This window comes from Perognathus longimembris, chromosome 15, assembly GCF_023159225.1.
Source record: "Perognathus longimembris pacificus isolate PPM17 chromosome 15, ASM2315922v1, whole genome shotgun sequence".
NCBI lineage: Eukaryota > Metazoa > Chordata > Mammalia > Rodentia > Heteromyidae > Perognathus > Perognathus longimembris.
In genome coordinates, this window is record NC_063175.1 from 39,985,176 (window position 1) to 40,001,809 (window position 16,634).

Sequence of the window (16,634 nt, forward strand, 5' to 3'; positions counted from 1 at the left end):
AACTGCTTAAGGGATTGATGATTTCAAAGCTGTCAGCCCATGGTCAGCTGGCTCCATTGCTTTAGGCACATGGCAAGGCAAAATGATCATAGTAGAAGGATGTGAGAGGAAAACAGCTCCCCATGACATCCAGAAAGAAAGGAGAGAGGAAGAGGGTGTGGGAAGGGACAAGGAAAAGATATACCTTTCAAAGACAACTCTCCAGTCACCTACTTCCTCCAACCAGGTGCCATTCCTAGTTTCCACCACCTCCAAGTAATGCTATCAAATTAGGAATCCATCAATGAATAAGTCCACACATTAGATCAGCACCCTTACAGCCCACTCCCCTCACAAGGATGCACTCACTAGCTGGGGACCAACCACATAAGCCTTCTGGGGTACACGTCAAATCCAGACTACAATATCAGCACAATTCACAAGGTACGCTGGCTGGGTATGGGTGGCTCAGCTACTCAGGAGGCTGAGGGCTGAGCATCATGGTTTGAAGCCAACCCAAGCAGAGAAGTCCATGAGATTCTTTAAGTAACTAGCAAAAAGCCAAAAGTGAAACTGTTGCTCAAGTGGAAGAGTACCATCCTTGAGTGAAAAAAACTAAAGGATAGCACCCAGGCTCTGATTTCAAGTCTCAAGGACAGAACACACACACACACACACACACACACACACACACACACACTACTACTAGATACAGTGAACTCATAATTTGACTTGCTGAATTAAAACTCTTTTGTACATTATTTAAAGATAATAATAAAATTATAGCAACCTAACTTAAAATAATATATTTCCCCCTTATTTTTGGGCTGCTATGTTTTCTTGAGCCATGGAGGACAGCATCAACGGGCCCCAAACACACAAGCCCCAGCTTCCACCTCCCCATCAGAGGAGGAAGCCAATTGCCACTGGGCTTAGCATGTTTCTGCTTTTCGACCTGTGGCCTGTCCTCTGCACACAGGGAAACCGGAAGCAAGGAGTGCTTAGAGACTTAAAGCTTGGCTGTAACACCCTGTTTGGGTTGGGAGAGTGCATGGTCTCCAAGAGGATATCAGTGGCATCCATTTGCAGTCATAGGACTCAGTTCCAGTTGCTGACTGCTCTCAGTTTTCTGCTTGTGACAAATCATCGAAGCCAGGCTCTGTCCCTACTTCCTGCCACCTCCTTTTAATATTAATTGCAGCCAAAGCAATTAGAAGAACAAATCTGCTGCTCCTGGAACATGCTGTGTGTGATAGAGCCAACTATGATTTTATTTTTATGCAAGCTATTTATGTGATTGCTCTCTTCTACTGGGGCTGATCGACAGAGGCCTGCCTTTGAAGTCAGAGGTAAGAGTCAGGAGCCGGTGGCTCATGCCTGTAACACTAGCTACTCAGTAGGATGAGATGTGAGGATCACTGTTCAAAGTCAGCTTTGGTAGGAAAAGTCCAAGAGGTTCTTCTTCCCAATTAACAACCAAAAGGCCGGAAATGGAGCTGTGGCTCAAGTGGTAGGGTGCTAGCTTTGAGCACAAAAGCTCAGGGCCACCTTCTCCTCACCCCGTGCCCCCCCAAAAAAACAAAAGAAGAAAAATAATCAGAGGGGTAAGATTTCTCACAGTCAGCAGAGGCTTGACCTCAGGGCCTAGATACTGCAGACAGACTCACAGATCCCAAGCCATCCAGCTGGGCCTAAGCTTTGGAGGGAAGGAGGAGAAAGCAAATGCCTGTGTTTGCAAAGGCAAGAACATGGACTTGCTTTGTGGTTGCTTCTCATCGGATCATTGGTCAAACGGGTCCCAAGGTCACATCTATCCTGTGGCAGGTCAGATCAACACCAGAACGATCTGTGCGTGTATTGCAGCTGCGTGAGGTGAGTGATTGGTGTCAAAACGTGCCCTTTGTCCTTCCCACCTCCTTGGCATAGATACATAGGACGTGCCTAGGGAACCTGAGCTGCCAAGGCTTGCTCAGGAGGCCTTGGATGAAAATATGTGCCACATTTTGGCAGCAGGCCATGTTGGACTGAATATCCAATAGCAGACAAGGCATTTGTCAGAGAAGAAACAAACTATGGTTGAAAGAAAAAGAGAGAGTGAGAGTTATTAGGGACCCAATCCAGGGCTTCCTACATGCTAGACAAGCTATCTACCACTAGGACACACTCTCAGCTCCTCAACGCTCTGTATCATTCTAGTTAAGATGTGTGGAAGTGTGGTATACAGAACATTTTCCAGGATACAGGTACTCTCTCACAAGGTAAGGTGGCATAGAGAAGGGATGGGATATTTGTGGTTTGTGTGAGCGTTTTACTCTCTGGGTGGCAGAGGTAAGTCTGGGAGTCATTTGGTGAAGCCTAATCTAGAGAGAAATAGATTAGCATGGGCCCAGACCATTGCCCAACTCCTTGTGGATTTGAAATGTCCTCCTGGGGCCAGAGTTGTCTTGGATGGGTATGTCTGAGTGAATGTCAGCCTCACCTGCAGAGTTTGCTGGGTCACAGGAGGCTGAGCCCAGCTAGAGTGTCTGAGTCCAGGGATGGTACTGCTACAGGTCTAGAGACCATCCATTTAGAACATGGTAGAACACAGGGTGAGGGAGCTAAGGAGTCTTTGTGTCTGCAGGTGAGCAGGAAGCATAGGTCCTTCAGGAACTAGGCCAACAGTGGCTGGAGAGGTATTGAAGGTCAGGAGATAACAGAGAGGTAGGGGGGTGTCAAAGGTTACAAAGTAACAGGAAGTCAGGGAGGTGGCAACCGTTATAAGGTGACAAAAAAGTGGGAGGTATCAAAGGTCAAAAGGTAACAGGAAGCTGGGAAGGGTCAAAGGTTACAAGGTGACAAGCTGGGGAGAGATCAAAGGTTATCAGGTAACATAAGCTGGGGAGTAGTCAAAGGTCACAAGGTAACAGGAAGTATCAGAGGTTCAAGCAACTGAGTACTGTTAAATGTTTAGTAACTGGCCCTTGGGTGGGAGGGACCCTGATGGTAGCTTTTTGTAGCTTTTGCCAATGCCTGTTGTATAAACACTTCCATTGCAGCCAATTATAAGCAACAGCATGCTGCCACCGGACACTGAGAAAAGATGTGCAGAGTTAGCTGTTCTAGCACACCAAGGGAGGGGTGGTTTCCTGGTGGAAAACAGACTTGCAGCCTGGAGAAATTGCCAGAATGACTAATCTCACTACCCACCACCATGCAGAATTCCTGAGATCTTCTCCATGAGCAAGGAGCAGAAAGTAAGGGTTAGGTAACATAAGGAAACAACTGGCTCTGTCCTTCAAGAGAAAGAATACTTCCATGTGGCTTGCCTTCTCTTTTCTTGACTGCTCACATGGGACATAAAGAATTGTAACAGGTGTTCTGTTTGTTTAAATGTATGTATTTATAGGTAAATAGTTTTCTTGTTTAATAAAGCTACATTTTTAAAGTTAAAAATTAAAGATGTGAAAAGGAAAAGAAACAGTATTCCAGGGTTAGTATTTTGGTATATATTTAAGGTTTCAAAAATAATAATACACAAACATTCATATAGGGTTCGTGAGTGGTCCTATGTATACAACCTTGAAACCCAGTTCTTGGTATGGCGCTGGGGATTGAACTCAGGCTTCTGCACATACTAAGCAGGTCCTTTTCTTTTGTTGTTGTTGGTGGTGGTGGTGAACTTGAACTCAGGGCCTGGGTGCTGTCCCTGAGCTTTTCACTCAAGGCTAATGCTCTATCACTTTGAGCCACAGCACCACTTCCAGTTTGCTGGTGGTTAATTGGAGATTAGAGGCTCATGGACTTTCCTGCCTGGGTTGGCTTTGAACAGTGATCCTCAGATCTCAGGCTCCTGAGTAGCTAGGATTACAGGCATGAGCCCCTGTTGCCTGGTGCAAGTACTTTTCAAACTAGTTAATTCAAGGTCTGTTTTGGATACCACTGGGGTTTGAACTCAGAGCCTCATATTTACTAGGCACGGGCTGTACCCCTTGAGTTGAGGATTGAACTTAGAGCCTCATTTTACTAGGCAAGGGCTGTACCCCTTGAGTTCCACTGCCAATCCAGTCCTTGTATCCCGATTTTTACACATAATAACAGTATCATGAGCATGGTCTCATGTCCTTAATGGTTTTACAACAGGATTTTTAATGGCTAAACAGTATTCCTCTATTAAATGCATTATCATTTATGTATTGAAACTCCTGTTCTTAGAAATCTTGTTTTGTGTCCAACATTTTTTTCCCAATTACAAGTACACTGTTGCTGAGCTGCCTTCTATCTAAATGTTGCCATTCTGTGATTATTTCTTGGACTCCAGTTTTCTTTTTGGAAACATCAGTTCACCCAAAAGTGTGCATGTTTTTGAGCTTGTGATTCATTAGTGTTGCTTCCCAGATCAGAAAGTCCATCACAATTTATTCTCCCACCAAGAGCATTTAACAAGTTCCCATTCACCACCCTTATCAATGTAGGGTTTTGGGGTTTTTTTTTCCCCCTGTAAGTTTTCAAAAACTCAAAAGTTTGTTCATTTGTTTTTGCTTTTGTGTTTTTATGTGGCAATAAAAGAGTCATGTCATGAGAAACAAATTAGCCTCCATACAGAGGGCATGATCAATGAAGTTCCCAACCCCCCTAAACTTCAAAGTTCCACTAAATACTTCAATCTTTGTCTTCTAAGGAAAGAATAAAAACCACAGCTGCTCTGTTCAGCTACATTTTCAACAAGCCATGCATCTTGAGGGAAGCAAAGACAGTGTGGGGAACTAGGGTACCCAGCCAGGCTTGGGGAGGCAAGGACCAAGGAGCCGCTACATGGAACCATTTCTCATAGAAGAATGACACTGTGTCCTCTCAATTCCTAAAAAGGAGCAAAGGATGGGACAATAGTAGGAAGTGAGGAGAACAAAGAGGACAAGCTGTGAACAAGCAAATTAAGACCAGACAAGAGAGATGAATCAGAAGTGATCTAATAACCAGCCCTGGATTAAGTGCATCTGGCTCTCCCAGGATTTCACAGTTGTTTGCTTCAAATTGCTAATCTTTTCTGAGAGTTTCCCTTCAAGCTGTCTGGCAGGAGTGAATAAATGGGGGCTTAGCCCAAATGGTTGCCCCTCTCATGTTTTATGCATGGGTGTGCATATACATGGTCAGGCCTCCTTGATATTGAAAATGTGGTCCTTTGACAAAATGACTGCATTTTAGACTTAGCAGGAACCTAGACGATGTTTTTTGTTTTTTGTTTTTTTTGTTTTCTATCTGTTACTTTGCAGACAGGGAAACTGTGGCTCAGAAAGGTGATCCTATTACTTCTAGATTTATCCATCAAAATGTATTCAATCTTTATTCAATATCTATATTTTTGCTGCTAGCCATTTGTTTATTCCAGTTTCTTTTTTTCTAAACTCATTTAATGGTGAATACCAGGAAGTTAATGTAAGTAATGAGTGAAAAACTAGGGTTTCACTCATTGTCGTCCCCAGATGGGAAGGTGTGGGCAGGCACATAGAAGGGGGTCAGACAAATAACTCCATGGCTGTTGCTTGGATGATTTGATTCAGCTGAAGTTCCCTGTCTGTAGCAGGGGATGGACAGCACCCGCTGCTCAGCTGAGGATAGGGCAGCCGACAGATGTATACATAGCACTCACTAGGAATTAGCTATTTGCTCCTTCTCCCCGTCTCTTCTTTTTCTTCTAGCACTTCAGTCCAAGGCCATTCCATTGTCAAGCGTTCTACCTAGGATTTGAACTCAGAGTAAGAGCTATGTCCCTGGATGCACACACAAATGTGTGTGTCACATGAGTGCGGGGAAGAACGCTGGGGGAGTGAGATCCTTGAGCCAAGGGATGCAAGCACAGAGTAGCTGGAGGGGGGAGGGGAGGGATTGGTTTAGGGACCCTAAGACAAAGACCAGTGCAGCCCCTGTCCCATTGGTCTCACATGGCTTAACACACATGAAGTCCCTCTCTGCTCTAGGGTTGAGCCCTCTGATGTCCAGCTCCAATTTCTGGCCTTTTGACCTTTGTGGTGGCATCAATGTACCTGTTGACTTTGTCTCTGATTCTGGGCCATTTTACTCCCCTGGCCCTGTTCTGTGCCCCAGCCTGGGCCTTGTCATCCCATGGCTTGGCCAGGAGTGTGTGAAGGGCAGTAGCATTCCAGTGGGGGTGAGATCATTCCCCACCCCGGAGAACAGGCTGAGAGTTCCGCCAGGGTCCCCGTGTCACTTGATGGCGTCACTTGATGGTCTTGTTGGCAGATCATGAAAGCTGGAAATGCCTGATGAGGTCATTGTGCCCAGGCCCTGGAGGATGACCCCTGCTGGCTCCCCAGGGTAGCTGACATAGACTGCTGGCTCCTCGAGAGGCAGAGCGAGCAGGCCCTGGCTGGGAAGGCAGCTCATCCTGACCTAACCTCCTCAGCTCTCATGCTGGGTAGCTGGACTGCCAAGGCTCCTCAGACAGCCTTGAGCCCCCTTTCAGAGGACCTAACAGCTGTTCTGTAGAAATAGAGAGTGGGGCAGGGCAGGGGAAGGGAGGGGAGGGGCAGGACAGGGCAGGGAGGCAAAGGAAATCAACAAATACAGTCACCCCTATTGATGTGAGAAGCTTGCTGCTGGGCTGGGCCGGGGGGAGACCCAAGCCTGGGACCTGAGCTGTTCCCTGGCAGGGCTGTCACTCCCTCCTCTAAGTCTTAGTTTCCTCAACTGTACAATGAACATGTTGGCTCAGAAGTGAGGCTGTTAATCATTTGAGAATGCAGGGTTCTCTGGGTATAGAGGCAAAACCAAGAGTTCCAGGGGGAGATAGCTAACCCCAGCCTTCAAATGCCACCATTGGGTCACAAGGAAGGCTGAGCCTTTAAAAGTCTGCCCCACCTAACAACCTCTGCTCCTTGAAGGTCACCAGGAAATGACACAGAAGCCACTGGAGCGATGCCCGTAAGCCCAAGTAGCCTGAAGCCTGCAGCCTGCAGCTTCAAGGGGCCTGCCCCTGGGATAGGGAGGGTGCCGAGCCAGGCAGCTTCTCACAAACACTGGTGCCAACAGAATGTTTGGAAGCACTGAACTGGATTGTGACACCAAGCGGGAATGGTACAGAGGCAGCCCAGCTCCCCTAGCACTCTGGGAGCCAGGTGGTATGGTAGGATGGAGTCACATCAGTGTTCAAGATGGGAAGGAGGTAGCTCTGTCCAGAGCCCATGGTTAGTCCCATCGGAAGGAATACGGCTGTGCTCACTTCAGCTCCAGCTCTGGCAACAGGCTCTGCCTGCAGCCTGTGGGCACAGCAAGAGGTGAAGGAGTAGAATGAGGAAATAGAGGCATGAAGGCTGAAGAAGAGTCAGGCTGGTGTTTCAAAGAATGCGTGACGCCAGGTGATAACGTTCTCAAGCCACCAGCTCATCCCACTGGGACATGTTGTTCTCTTCCCTGTATGGCTGAGCCCTCAAATGATCCTCAAATTCACACAGAGCTATTTATTTATTTACTTGTTGCTGGTACTGGGGCTTGAACTCTGGGACTGGCACTGTCCCTTAGCTTTCTCTTCAAGATGGTACCTACCATTTGAACCACATATCCATTTCTGACTTTTGGGTGATTAATTGGAGATAAAAAATCTAGTAGACTTTCCTTCCCAGACTGGCTTTGAACCTCGATCCTCAGATCTCAACCTCCTAAGTAGCTAGGATTACTAGTGCCTGGTTAACATAGAGAAATTTATAAGCATGAAACTCTCACAGCTAGTTGCAGCCCACCTCAGAAGCCTATAGAATAGGGTGTGTGCCGTGATCTCTGTCATTGGCTATATTCATGAATGCCCCCACTTTAGATGGTAAGGAAACTGGACTCAGAGCCAACCACCGAAGAGACTTTATTTGGTCTTGTCATTTAGATGTTTCCTACTTATCTGTTCTATTGTGATGCAAAGATACAAAGTTTAGGTCTAAGACAGGGCTTAGCCATCTAAACCCTCCTTTGCATTGAGTTGGCTGCTTGGCTTTATAAATAGTTTTATTGGCACACAGCCATGCCCACTCATGTACATAGTATCTTTGACAGCTTTCCCTACAAAGCAGGGTCGACCAGTTGTACAAGAGACTTCATGTTTCATATATATATATATATATATATATATATATATATAGTCAGTCCTGGGGCTTAGACTCAGGGCCTGAACACTGTCACTGGCTTCTTTTTGCTCAAGGCTAGCACTCTGCCACTTGAGCCACAGCACCACTTCTGGCTTTTTCTCTATATATGTGGTGCTGAGGGATCGAACCTAGGGCTTTGTGTATGGGAGGCAAGCACTCTACCACTAGGCCATATTCCCAGCCCCTGAAATATTTCTTTTTTTTCTTTTCTTTTTTTTTTTTTTTTTTTTTTTTGGCCAGTCCTGGGCCTTGGACTCAGGGCCTGAGCACTGTCCCTGGCTTCTTCCCGCTCAAGGCTAGCACTCTGCCACTTGAGCCACAGCGCCGCTTCTGGCCGTTTTCTGTATATGTGGTGCTGGGGAATCGAACCTGGGGAATCGAACCTAGGGCCTCGTGTATCCGAGGCAGGCACTCTTGCCACTAGGCTATATCCCCAGCCCCTGAAATATTTCTTATCTGGCCATTTATAAGAAATATTTGCACTGGTCTAGAGTACAAAAATCAAGATGGATTTATCTGAGAAATCTTGTCCAGAGGGAGGTAACTTTCTAACACAAAGCTTGATGTCTAAAAGTCCACAGCAGGGATGCACAGGACCCCAAGGCCCTATATTTAATCAACAGTTCATAACCTGCTGTAGATGGGTCATTAGCAAAGCCCACCCTGAGTGGGCAGGAATTTTGAAGAAGCAGAAGAAGAGGCTATGCTGGAGGCCTGGGGCTGGGGGAGCAGGGGTGGTGGGTCCTTCTAGCAGGAGGAAAACCACTGGCCAGATTGGGAGCAGGTGGGGTGTAGTCTCCGAGGGTCTTACCCAGGTTGAGTGCACGGATGGCATCTTGGATGAAAACTTCGAGCACAGGGCAGGCTGAGGGAAGAAACCCCTTGGTCTAAGACTCAGTGGAAAGTTCACACCCCTTCCGGTTGATGGGGGGGGGGGGGCGCTGGCAGAGTGTGTGTCCTCTGGGAGAAATGACTGTCCCCCTGAAGTCTCCATGGCCACCCTGCTGGTGTCCGATTGGGGGCGGGGGGACGGGAGGAGGGAGCAAGGGTTCCCAAGGAGCTTCTGGATTTTTCGTTATTGGTACTGGCCTCTGGAGGTGGACGGGGATGGGGGGGTTGGTGGGGAAAGGACCTGCTGTGGGGAAAGCAGACATGGTCCCGAAGCTGAGTCCACAGGCCCGTGCAAGGGCAGGGGGCTTAGCCTCACAAGCGTCTGCATCGGTTCCCTCCCAGCATCCTTGGTCCCCAGTAGGCCGAGCGGGCTGTCTGAGCCAGTCTCCTCGCCTCCGCAAGGCCGGAGGCTCTGGGTTTGCTTTCCTAAGGAGATGGCGTTTCTTCCCCTGTGCTAAGGCAGGTGTTGGTGAGCAAGGGCGGCCTCTGAGCACAGGGCCAGGGGACTCAGCAGAGCGCGGGAAGGCCATGGGGGTGTGCACGACGGTGGGATGCATGAACCCTGGCTCCTGCTCACGGCCGCGTGGTCTGGCCTGGAGCCGCATCTCCACGAGGGGGGACCCGGGGGCTGGGGCCTCGGCGCCGCCGGTCCCCTTGCCGATCCTCCCCAGCAGCTCAGCTACCAGCACCGGCGCCTTCCCTCGGGGGGCGAGCGTAACTCCGGGCTCGCCGGCCCCACCCCGTGGGCGGGGCTGGCTTTGTTTCCTGCGGTTGCACTGCGCGCGGCGGCCACGCGGGGGCGCTGGGGTCCGCGGCCGCGCGCTTCCCACCTCTGGCTCTTCTCGTCCTCCCGGCTTTCGGAGCGAGGATTCGGGGGTCTCCTTCCTGACACCCTGCCGCCAGTCAGACCCGCGGGCCCGCCGCTCCCGCCGGCGCTCCCGCACATCCCCGCCCGCCTGCGCGGCCGCGACCCGCATCGATCCGCTCTTTTTCCCCGCGGGGGGGTGGGGGGGAGATTTCTGCTCACTCTACTGGACATCGGTACATAGACACAGAGTGCCCCCCCCCCACCTGCTTGGTCTTTTTTTTTTTCTTTTTAAGATTAACGAACTTTATTTTTTGAATTATTTCAAGAGTAGCGAGAACAGATTGTCTGTACCCCCATCTCTAGCACCCTTAGGTGGCTCACATCTGTAATCCTAGCTGCTCAGGGGGTTGAGACCTGGAGGGACAGGGTTCAAATCATGGTTCTCCCAGGGACAGAAAAATCCACGAGATTCCATCTACAAAGTAGCCAGCAAAATGCTGGCCTGGATGCATGGTCTAAATGGTAGCATGCCGAACAAGCAAGGAAGCGAGAGAGCTCCAGGCCCCGAGTTCATGCTGTGGTACCACCAACAAAACTAACAACCCCCCTCCCCCCAAAAAAAAACCCCATTTATAATGGAGTATTTCTGGTTTCGAACAGTATGAAAGTCAGTGGATGGATCTTATGTTTATTACTTTATCATTTGTATACTTTTGTGGGTTTGTTTTTTTGTTCCTGGGCTGGACTTGGACTCAGGCACTGGGCTTTTATTTTTTGCTCAAGGCAGTACTCGAGTACTCAACTACTTGAGCCACAACTCTACTTTCAGCTTTGTTTTGTTTTGTTTTGCCAGTCCTGGGCCTTGAACTCAGGGCCTGAGCACTGTCCCTGGCTTCTCTTTGCTCAAGGCTAGCACTCTGCCACTTGAGTCACAGCGCCACTTCTGGCCATTTTCTGTATATGTGGTGCTGGGGAATCGAACCCAGGGCTTCAAGTATATGAGGCAAGCGCTCTTGCCACTAGGCCATATCCCCACCCCCCTACTTTCAGCTTTTTGCTGGTTAATTGAAGCAGCTCACAGACTGTTCTACCCCAGCTGGTTTTGAACCATGATCCTCAGATCTCAGCCTCCTAAGTAGTTAGGATTGCAGGCTTGAGCTGTGTGTGTGTTAATTGCTAATAATGCTGTCTGCAGAATCTTGGGATGAGTAGTCACTGGCCAGGCTCACAGGCCCGGACCCCTCCCTCCCTTGCCCGCAGTGCTTCCATGGGAATGGAAATTTTCTTCAGAAAAACCTTGGAACCAGACCCACGGATCCACTTGGGCGCCTCCAATGTCCACTGCAAAGGCCCTTTCCATTAGCTCCCCACCCCGCTTTGCTTCCTTCCCATTGGGGATGCTCACTCACCTCAGAAAACACCGAGAATCTGGTGCCTGGCATTCCAGTCAAATCTCATTCTGCTGTACATGTGTGCCAAAGACACGTTCACGGAGAATGTTCTGGGTCTTCAGTTAGGACCACACTCATGAGCAAGAAGGCTATTTACACTGATCACAGGCAATGTAAGATAACCCTGGTATGTGTACGTGCACATTGTGTGTGTGTGTGTGTGTGTGTGTGTGTGTGTGGTATGGGGGAAAGGAATATTTAGGAAACACACACACCATATAGGAAAGACAAAAGTGGAAACAAATCTGTGTGAATTGTTTGGTAAAATGGCACGACAGGCGTTTCCAGGGGTTATTTTGGTCCCAGAGTGAAGTCATTCTCAGCAGTATGTAAGTCACAGCTAAGAACAATGCACATCCTGCTTAGTTAGAGCGAAGTCTTATAACTTTCCTGCTGGCTTCAAACCACAATCCCCACATTTCAGCCCCCTGAGTAGCTAGGATGACAGGGGTGACTGGGGCCTGCATTTCTTTCTTACAGGAACAAATGGGCGCCTTTGCGCAAGCAGATGTGCTTGACATTTGCCCCTGCATGGCTCTCATGCTGTTACCCTTCTATGGGAAGGGATCATCATGTGTGGTAGATGTTAACAGGCCTGGGGACATTCTCGTCCACCTCTTGGCAGCTACAGATGGGGGACTTGCCCCTGCCCTTGGTCCTTGGTTGATTTTCCCTGGGATGTTGAGATGAAACCTAACTCACAGTGGCAGCTGGGGCTAGTTTTGCAAGTGTCCCTTCCCCATTCTTTTCCCTATCATGGCCTGTTTTCTGAGGCTGGCTCTGACACCTTGGCTGGCTGCTGAGCTGAAGTTCCTTTATGTCTCCTCTCCACTGAGTTGCTGTCCCTTCCTTGTATGCCAAGCCTGGCCTGGTGGCACGGGAGGAGGCCAGATGGCCCCCACAAGCCCCGGCATGCCATGCAGAATGGCGCAGACCGTGTCTCACTACAAAGATCACAGAGACACTTGGCTTTGATGTCCAAATAAAGTCAACTTGGAGGCTCTAATTAAATTCCACCAGACTCTTCAGGCTTGCCCCAGGGAGAGGAATTTGAAAGGTCAGGGTGTCTCGATGTCCTGCAAATCATCCACGGAGCCTGCAGAAACCTGTCCTGTGAGGTATGAGCTCTCCGTCATCCTCCCTTCGCATAGAGTGGCTCAGCACAGGCCTGGCACCTTCAGGCAGGGCCAGGAGGAGGAGCTCTGGCCACCTCTGCGGGTGTCATTTCCATCCGGTCTAGGCTGGTTTGTAGGGACAGCCTAGGTGTGTGGGTCACGCAGTCAGAGGGGACACTGAAGGGTCAGAGGTAAGCATAGCTGGTCACCAGAGGGCATTGCACTGGTAGGTATGGCCTTGCCCTTCTGCATCCCTCCCTCCTCTCTGCTACCCTCCTCCTCCACAGAGAACGACTGGTGTGCACTGGAGGGCTGAGCGCAGAGTGGACACAGCCCGGCTCCTGGCTCTGCTGCTCATGCCTGGGCCTGCTGCCGGCCTGAACTGCAAGAAGGAGCAGGTTGTGGGGAGCTGAGAGAGATGGCTTTCATATTAGACTGGGCTACATGGTTGAGATGACTCAAAACGAGGTGTCTCCTTATGCCTGAACATGGCCTGGAATGGAATGGAATCTTCTAGAGATGTAGAAAGGTGAAGAAGGGAGGCCCGGTAGGGTGGGGATGAGGGGAAGAGGGGGCTGATGACTTCTGGCTGGTCCCCATTTCTTCCATAAAGTGTCAGCAACTTCCTGGGGAGCAATGGCATTACACGCACCCCCTCACACACAGCCCGAGAGTTTCCTCCTTCCACAGAACTCACCTAGCCACCCGGGCCGTGCGAATCTCAGTTCTCCTCCAACACTGGCAAGGCCTGGGCAAGAGTACCAAAGAAGTCCACATACGAACTCGCTGTGCGGTTCAGGCTGGCGAGGGGGCCGGCTCTTCCCAAGTAGAGCAGGGCAGCCCTGCAAGACCCTTTACTGCCCTCTGCTGGGAGATTGTTACCATGCAGCGATCTATTGTATACCAAATACACAACTCTGTGCAGGTGGCCACCCCCTTAGATGTGCTGATAGTGTACAGTGTGCAACCTGCACAACTGGTCGTGATGGTCCTGCAAGCCTGGCTTTCCCCGTGAGAGATGAACTCTCCTTTTATAAATGCCTTTTCTACCTAAGCTGGTGTTGGATGACTGATACATGAATGTGAAGGCTAAACCAGAGGACAGCTTCTGAGGGGGCAGAGGCCACTCATGGCGTCAGATGGCTGGAGCTCCATCCATTCCATCTTCGAGGAACCCAGACAAAGGGCCTGACTCACTCCCTCTCCTTCCCTCATTGCAGAAACCTACCAGTTTTGTTGTTGCTGCTGCCAGGGTCAGAGTTCACCCGTAAGTAGAGGAACCATGAAGATCGAGCATGTGTTATAAATATTCCAGCAGGGAGATGTAAGGAAAATGGCCTTGTGGGTCTCCTATTGTTACAAGGAGAGATGACATCAGCGAGTGCATCTTTTGTCTGACCAGTGTGTGTGTGTGTGTGTGTGTGTGTGTGTGTGTGTGTGTGTGTGTGTGTCTGACTGAAGATGCAGTGCGTTTCCAGGTTTCTACGGACACATTGGAGATGTTTTGCTCTTGTTTGTCAGAGCCTTTCTGGACTCAGTTTTGGGGTGCCACTGCAGGACACCACCGTGCCAGGTCCTCTCACTTCCCGCCCACAGTGTGTCCAGGAAAGGCAAGGCAAGACAAGGTGCACTGTCTCCCTCCTTCCATTCATGTAGGAAAACCCTGTGACTCAGTCGCCATCCTTCTAACCCCAGAAGAAGGAGACAAGTTGGCGGCTGCTTCCCGCGCCTCCCGGCCCCTCCTTGAGAACAGACTGGGGGAGGTGACTGCTCACTGGGGCACTTGCAGGCCCGCTCCCCAAAGGAGCCACCCTCGTTTGAAGGCGCTCACCCGTTATTGTGCTGCTACCCTGAGCGGGGAGCAGGGATGGCAACGGTCAGCAGGGGGAGCCAGAGAGCCACTTTCACATCTGCTACTCTGGCCACGGCCTCTTCAAGGACCAAGAATCTAAGAGCCAGGGCCTCATTCCACCAGGGGTAGAGAGGACACTGGGAGCAACTTGAAGGAGGACATGGGGGGAAGATTAGTAATCGGAAGGGGGAGGGTCACTGTCACCAACATCTCTGAGTCCATAATCCGTCTCAGGACATTGGTGTCTCTGCAGGTCTAAGATATCTTAGAACCACAGGGACCATTTCACAGAGCCTTCCCCTAAGGAGAGGCTGCCTCAGACTGCTTCCTTACACTCTAGACCCCTGTCTGTCTCCTGGACAGGCCCTCAAATGCTCAAATGTCTCAAAGGCTGAGACGCTGAGTGGAGAATGTGAGGGAAGTTCTTCGAAGGAAGGGGAGGACCAGAGTGGGCAAGTAACTAGTCTGAGTACACACAGCTCAGAGGAGCTGGATTCAAACCCTAGATCTGTTCTTTTCCTTGTACTAAGAATTGCTGCTGCAGATAAAGGTTTTACCACAGCAAGAAAGGGGTAAAAATGAAAAATGGGGCTCTTGGTGAGCCCCTGCCTATCCCCAAAATGCAGGCCAAGGACTTAATCTACCCTGAGAGGCCGGGCAGTCTGAAAGAGGCTCAGATGATTAAAGGAAGAGAAGCCCAGCTCCACGTCAGGGATTGGGGGGAAGGAGGCCAGCGCCAAAATGGTGGTAAGGTCAGTACCACCACCACCGCTATGCCCGGTGCAGGCCACTGGAGACTTCCAGGGAATGGGGAGAACTGGCTAAGTGGCATCGGTCAGCAACTCAGGACTATCCCCCTATCATGCAATCACACCCACAGGCTGTACTTGCACACACACACACACACACACGTACACAGGCTTCCAGATACTTGAAAGCTTAGAATCAAAGAGAGCCTCACAAAGCTGCAATGTAAGAGGTTAGTGAGAATTGACTTCTGAGCCAGGGCCTGTGGCTTCCCCCTTCAATCCTAGCTGGGAATCCTCAGAGGCTGAGAGCTAAAGATCCTGGTTGGGAGCCAATGGGGGGAAGGAAAGTCTATGAGACTCCCAGCCCCAACTAGTTGGCAAAAAGCTGTGGCTCAAGTGGTGGAGCACCGTCCTTGGGAACAAAAAAGCTAAGAGACAGTGCTCAGGCTCTGAGTTTAAGCCCCAGTACAGGCACCAAGATAAATAAATAAATAAAGGAAAAAAAGGAAAAGGAAAAGAATTGAGCTCTGGTCTCTTCACCACACAACACCAACAGACACCTTAAATAACAGAAATGTGGAAATCAATCTAAAGCAGGGCACCAGGCAAATAGAACTCATTTTCACTCAAAACACCATCCTTCACTCTAGGTGTTGCCTGAGGCAGGAAGATAGAGATTTTGAGGCTAGCTGGCTTACTTAGCAGACCTTGTCTCAAAAAATAAAACCAAATGAACAAGAAGACAACCCTATTCTCCTTTAAATGATTAAATCGGGATCAAACCTTTGTGCTTGCTAAAGGTGTCCTGCCTTTGACATTATTTTAAAGTATATGACACCCAATAGCCTAAATCTTTTACTGTGCTGTGAACTTCCAGTAGTGGTATCTCACAGAAGTGCAATGTTCAATGTCATTTCATTGAGTCAATTAATACTGTTTAATAAATAGGCCAGAAAAATTAGCTGAGAGTCTCTCAGTAGGATGCAGCGTGCGACCAAAGTTATGAAAGATTGTCCCTTGAATCACTAAGGCAAACTTTGCTGAGTGTCATGTTACATAGAGTGATCACATAAAAAGAGTTATAAATAGAAAAAAAAATCCCGAAGTTCTCCTATAGACAGACAGGGAAATCAGAAACATCCAGAAAAAAAAATCAAAACCAAACAAAACACAACCTCCCCTCCCCCTCCCGCCAGCCCACTTGCTTCAAGTTCATGATCATACAGTACTTGATATCTTTGGATATTTTACAATGCACAGCTCTAAACTGCAGCCAAAAAGAAACCAAAAGAACTAACCAGTCATCTGAAAAATTGAGTTTATAAGAAGTCATTACCTTTACAAAAGAAAAACAAAAGCCCAACACCACGATTCCACGTAGTTCATTTTCTGTGTGGTTCAGCCCCAGTCCCTTGACTGATGGAGAATATGAGTCTGTTCACTGATGGGTCCCCAAAGTGAAGTCTGAAATGGGGACAGGGATAGGAGAGGCAGTTGCCCAGGCAGATGACCACTGAGAACAGGTGTCTCCTGGCTGGAGTGAAGAGGCAGGGAGTCTCTTCTGGAGAGCTACTAGAGGGGCAGAGTCTGTGGTCTTCTCTGGCCTTTTTGTTTTCATTTTTTGCTCAGGAAAAAGCCAAGGCGATAGGAAGAACCA